Source organism: Rattus norvegicus, chromosome 4 (assembly GCF_021556685.1).
Source record: "Rattus norvegicus strain SHRSP/BbbUtx chromosome 4, alternate assembly SHRSP_T2T, whole genome shotgun sequence".
NCBI classification, from domain to species: domain Eukaryota; kingdom Metazoa; phylum Chordata; class Mammalia; order Rodentia; family Muridae; genus Rattus; species Rattus norvegicus.
In genome coordinates, this window is record NC_141537.1 from 184,448,178 (window position 1) to 184,454,817 (window position 6,640).

Genomic DNA, 6,640 nt, shown 5'->3' on the forward strand with positions numbered 1-6,640 from the left:
GGGCAGCTTCTGATGGCTCCTCATTGGCTGCGCATGAAAGGTGGTTCTTCCCGGATTTGACTTGTTTTGGACTTTTCCAGTTCTGGGAAACAGAAACTTAGGCCTAGTCTCCCAAAATGGCAGTTTGGAGCCTGTCATGGAGTCAGCCTGGCTCTGGCTAAACTCAGTCCTCTCAGTTCCACTTCTCTGTTTTGTTTTGTTTTTTTAACCCTCACTAATGGACACATGTGGATGAGTCAGTCATGATGGCACACCCTCTGGGAGGCTAAGGCAGCCTAAGCACAGAACATTTGCTTCTAGGAGAGCATTGGTTATTTTTAGAAGTATCTTCCCTTCCCTTCCCTCTTGTAGTAGTGGAAATGGAATTCTAGGCCTCATGTGTGCTGAAGTGCTCTGCCCTTAACTAACCCCTAGTCCTGTTGGTTTTTAAATCCTAATGTTGTACATACAACTTTTAAGAAGTACATTGAAAGTGGAAGCTAGTCAAGATTTTAGTAGGGTTATGCAGAAAATTCCTTGTAGATTCATCTTCCATGATGCCACCAGTCTTGTAGGAAGCACCTGCTTACCAGCTTTTTTATGCAGTATCGAGGAATATATATATGGTTATCTGAAAATGCTAGTGCAATTTTTTTCTATGAAAAAACACTGAATGGAAGGCTGAGGCAGGAAGATTGCTGCTACTTCAAAAGTAGTCTAGACTAGGGGCGTAACATCCTGCCCCAATCAAAAGAAAACAGAAGTGCATAATGTACTACGACCAGAGTACATGCAGATATGAAAACAACTTGTAAATGAATTATTAGACTTGAAGAAAACCAAAAACAACATTGTTCACCATTCGTCTGTCTTAAATGTGTTTCAGTATTTTCATTATTTTGTGTGTGTAAATGTTGTTCTTGCATGTATATTCCTGTGCCATGTGTGTGTCTGGTACTTGAGGTTATAAGAGTTTTGGAGCCTCTAGGTCTGTAGTCACTAGTGGTTTTGATTGCTAGGTGGGTCTTCTATAACAGCAACAAGTATTCTTTTTTTTTTCTTTTTTTTTTTTTTGATTTATTTTATTTATTATATATCTAAATACACTGTAGCTGTCTTCAGATACACCAGAAGAGGGCATCAGATCTTTTACAGATGGTTATGAGCCACCATGTGGTTGCTGGGAATTGAACTCATGACCTCTGGAAGAGCAGTTGGGTGCTCTTAACCGCTGAGCCATCTCTCCAGCCCAGCAACAAGTATTCTTAAACTCTGAGCCAACTCTCTATCTCTGACTTTAAAGATTTATTCATTTTAATTATGTCTATTTGTGTATGTGCATGTTTGCCACTGACTGCAGAGACCAGAGAACTATTTGATTCTCCTAACCTGGAATTATAGGCAGTTATGAGCTGCCAGGTGTAGGTTCTGGGACCTGAAGTTGGATCCTCTGACAGAATAGCAAGTGTTCTTAAGCGTGGAGCCATTTTTCCGAAAGGTTTTTAATTTTTAAAACCTTGTTTAACAGTTACATTGCTTGAAAATATTATTTTTTTAACTGTTAATGTTTTCAATTTAGAAGTGACTTTTACATGTTAAATTTAGAACCTGATTTGTAAGTGCTAGTTTTTGTGGCAAATTGAAGTTCAAATCATTCTCAGGAAAGAATGGAAAAGAATAGTTTCTGTGTAAAAGATCAGTTAATTCCCAAATTTGCAGTTCTGTGCAGTAGGATTTAGACCATTTCTTCACCCCTAATAAGGCAGATTCTCACTGAAAGAAAAAACAGTTGAATTTACAGGAAAAAGAATACTTGAAAATGTTTTTATTAAGTGTATGTGTTGGTTGGGTACAGTGAGATATTCCACATGTGCACAGTGAGTACTGACTAAATTCTCCTCTCAGCAAGCTGTCTTACCCTCAGCAATCTATATTTTAAGAAGACTCAGGTTGACTTTTTTTAAACTTCCCTCATGGGTAAAGCTTAATTCATTAGACATTCCGTTTTCATCATTTTGTGGTAGTTAGAACTTTATTGTGACTTTATCCTCACCTGTTAGGACACCTAGGCTAGCTAGTGCCTTGCGTCGACTGTTATTAACCTGTAGGTGTTTGACGTGCTTATTCTTTGCTTGTGCACATAAGTGGCAGGACAGGATCAAATGGTAGTTCCATGTTCGGGTCATGTTCTGGGGTGGGTTTACTGCTGTTTATTTTGTTGCTTGTTTTTTTGTGTGTTTTGGTAAGGCGGAGTCTCACTGTGTAGCCCTAGCTGACCTGGAACTTGTTAGGAGAGTACTCTTATTTTATGAGTGTTCAGGAGGTGAGTAAGTCACACGGTGTTCAGTTTCCTTCCATTCTCAGGCTTTTGGGCCCTGAAGCCCTTGAAGCTGTTGGAAGTAGATGCTTGCTGACATATATGTACATATATGGAACTGAGTCATACACTACACTGTTCTATGACCTGAACATGGTGCTTTGAATACTTGTTGTCCATGTTCCACCCTGAAGTTAGCAAGAGATCTGCCTGCCTGTGTCCCTGAATACTAAAGACTAAAGGCATGGTATTCCAATTTTGAGCATTTATTCATTTGTATTAGCATTTCAAGTAATCGGTTATCTGTGGCTGGTGACTACTAAATAGGATGAAATGGGCCAGCACGTGAAATGTGTTCAAGTGGCCTGAGTATTTGGGTCATGGACAGTGTCCTTGCCTAGTCTGTGCAAAGCCTTGGGTTCTAAACCCAGCATCACCACAACAAAGGGGCTCCGTTAACTATAGATAAAAGAAATGCTTAATATTTTGTGGGGTTAGATTTGGCTTGGTTTGGTTCTAACATTTATCAAGTGCTATATCAGTTTATTGCTTGATTCTTGGTTCATTTTATATATATGATAATTATTTTATATATGATATATAGATATATATACCTCAACATGTAGGCTTCACTATCTTAAATGTCAAAAAGAAAATAATTTTTTCAGCATTATATGCTCATTTCCAACTCGTGTTTTCTTTTTCCTCCCTTCCTCCCTTCAGGGTTTCACTCAGACCTGGCTGACCTGGAACTAACTACACAGCTCATCTTGGCTTTTGCTCAATGCTGTTTCTCTCTCTCTCTCTCTCTCTCTCTCTCTCTCTCTCTCTCTCTCTCTCTCTCTCCCTTCCTCTCTTTAATGTTTGTTTGCGTGTGTGTGTACCTACCCATATATAATGGCCTGAGGAGGTCAGAGTGCAGCTTTAAGTCCGTTGCCTTCTCCTACTATGTAGATTCTGGGGAATTGAACTCAGGTTGTCAGACTTGGCTTCAAGTGCTGTTACCCACTGTTCCTTGGCTTCTATTTGTTTGGTTTTTGAGACACGGTCACTCTGTGTAGCTCGTCCAGTCCTCCTGCCTCAGCATCCTGAGTGCTGGTATCACAGGTGTATATCACAGCACCTGACCTTTCCCCATGACTTGCTAGTTGTTTACTGTTGCCTTTTTGCACTGCACCAGTTTGTGCTGTTGAAAGTTGAACAACCAAGGTAGACAGAATATTGTGTGGCACTCAGGAGGCTGACACAAGAGGTTGAGTTTGAGGCTAACTTGGGTCATATGATATGTTCCTGTCTTATAAAAGCATAGAAGAAAGTGGCTCAGGAAATGGCTTAGTGGGTAGAAAAGGGAGCCTGGTATAAAAGTGCCCAAATAAAAAGCATGGCGGCACGTGCCTCTAACCCCAGTGTTGAAGTGTAGAGAAAGGCATATTCTGGTAGTTCCAGGCCAAGATGGTGAAGATTTAGGTTCAGTGAGTGGCCTTGTCTCAACCAAAATGTGGAGACTGATAAAAGTACCAACCTCCTCTGGCCTACATACACACATGCGTGCATGTGGGCACCTAAATGCATGTGCACAGGGAATGTACCCTGACACAGAAAAAAAGCTAAAATGAAAAGCTAAAACCCAAACACCTAAAACCACATTAGAGAGAGAAGTCAGTTTTTAAAAAGGAGAGTATGTGTTAGGGAATTTGACAGACCCAGAGGAACTTTGTTAGCTTCTTAAAAAATATGGCTTGGGCTACTCCAATTTTGTTTAAACTCTACTACTATAACTGCTATAAGGCCCCTTCTTTCCTCTGGGTTGGGGGTGATTATTGTCATCGTGAAGCACTGCATTTGTTATTTCCATGCCATTTTTATGACATTGGGCCTATTAACATTCCCGTTTGGAACAAGAGACAAGTTCACGAGGCTGCTCCCCTCTAAGGTCATATAGATGTTAAACAATTGCTGGAAGACTTGTATGTATAGCTTGCCATTGAATTGCCCATATTCCTGTAAGTGACCCCAATAAGCTCACTTATAGCTGGATTTGGATAGAATCCTTTCTTTTATTGTTGTCTAACTGGAGCGAATAGAACTGGTTACCCAGGGAGTCTTATAATAGTAGTTCACTAAGGGTTCTAGGTCAGTACTGGCTACTGCTATAAATATGAGGTTAAAGAGTCTAAAGGAGTGTTGACAAGGTCCAGAGGCAGCTTGGGTAACTAAGAGACATGCAAAAGGATCTTGATGTTTTATTTGTGTACGAGTATATATAACTAACCCTGCTGGAGGTTTGCAGGGAGCCATTTACTAGGTCAGGTGTTAATTCCCAACTGAAAGGTTAGGAGATTGTCAGAAGAATTTGGCAACATAAGAACCTGGTAAGTGGTGTTGGGGATTTAGCTCAGTGGTAGAGCGCTTGCCTAGCAAGCGCAAGGCCCTGGGTTCGATCCCCAGCTCCGAAAAAAAAGAAAAAAAAAAAAAAAAGAAAAAAGAAAAGAACCTGGTAAGTAAAAGTATAGAAACTGATAGCAATTTAGGATTTCTTCACAGAACATTTTATCTTGTAAGGGTAGAGGTCCATCTGTATTGCCCCTGCCAGCGGGGACTCAGTTATTCGTGGGGGTTGAGGGGGGACCCATACCTGCGGGAGAACGGGTGAGAAAGAGGAGCAAGACCAAGCAGTGTCCTTGTCAAGGTCTTATTGGAGTTTATTGGAGTTTATCTGTTTATTAAATGCTGTGAAGTGTACAGCATTTAAAGCTCTGAAGCAGGAACTGAAGCTTAGGGCGGGGGGAGTACTGGGAAGTACCCAAGGACATAAGGTGAATCGTTAAACAGCAAGATGTTCTTCTTAGGCAATGAGGCAACAGTCTTCCGGGAACATGTTCTTTCTTTGAAAAGGTCAAGCCCTTCTCAGGAATCTGCTCTTGACCTGCCCAGTCCGGCAGTCTGGTCCCGGACACTGTATAAGGTCAGAATGTGAGTCAAATTACCAGGGTGTGGAATATGTCAAAGTTCACAAAATGGGTCCAATCCCAGTGTGGTGGTTTGAATGAAAATGGTCCCAATAGACTCAGAGTGGCGTTGTTAGAGGTGTGGCATTTCTGGAGGAAGTAAGTCACAAGGGGAAGGCTTTGAGGTTTCAGAAGCTTAAGACAGGCCCAGTGTCACTCTTAGAGTTTGAGAAAGGGGGCACCAGGAAGTGGAATGTAGTTAAGAAGAAATGTTCAAGAGGATAGATTAAAGAAATGCCTGGTGTTAAGTGGAACAAAGGATCCCACCCAGTTAAGCCTCCAACTTGTGAAAAGGAATTGAAGAAAAGCTTAGGGATTATCAAATAAAAAAAGAATACTACAGGGAAAAAAAAAAAAAGGAAAAGCTTAGGCTTTTGGGTGGGGGGTTGGTGTTGTGTGTTGGTGGTGAGGTGTGGTGGTACATGCCTTTTATCCCAGCACTCAGGAGGTAGAGGTAGGCATATCTTATGAGTTTGTTGCCATTCTGGTGTATAGATTAAGTTCCAAGACAGCCAAGTTTAGGAAGCAAAGGAAACCTTCAGGAACAGAAAGCTGGTGAAAATGTATTTGAATGACGGGGCCATGTTTGAGTCCCAGAAAGCATCAAAACTTGGCCGCTTGGGCCACATGGTTCTGGCTTTAGAGTCAAGGATAGAAGAAAGGGATTAGGAAATCTCTCTTCATGACTAAGAAAAGCTGCTGAGGCCAGCGATGTCCCTGAATAGAGGCCTACATAGGCCGTCTTGTGTAGAGTGAAGGCAAAGCCAGGATTATGTTGGAGACAAGATGTTGGAGATGCCAGAGCAGTTGAATACCTGCAGAGGAAAAGGAGATCTGAAGAGTGTTTTGACATCCGACATGGAAAAGCAGAGTTTGGAGTAAAAATTGGGCCTGTTTCCCCCCTAGATCCCAACTTGTTTTGGTTTATAGAGTGGCACCAATTCTACTTCTTAAAAAATGTAACTTTTATATATGTGTGCACCTGTGCAAGTACATGCATATGTGCTGCAACATGCATATAGAAGTCAGGGAACAACTTGTCAAATGGCTCTTTACACCATATATGTCCTGGGGATCGAGCTCGGTTTTTGACCTAATCCCCTTCTACTTTTAGGAATAAGATCTTTTACTGTGTGTGCATTGTGGGTGGTCCTAGATAGATGATATTTATGTTTGTGTATATACCAAGTAGTGGATCGACCTCCATCCTTAAAATGGAATTTCTCAGGGAAAGACACTCTGAGGAAACAATTTTATACACTAAGGAATAACTCACAGGAGAGGGTAGCCAAATCCAACACATACTGAATTGTAAGTGAAAACCTGAAGCAGTAAA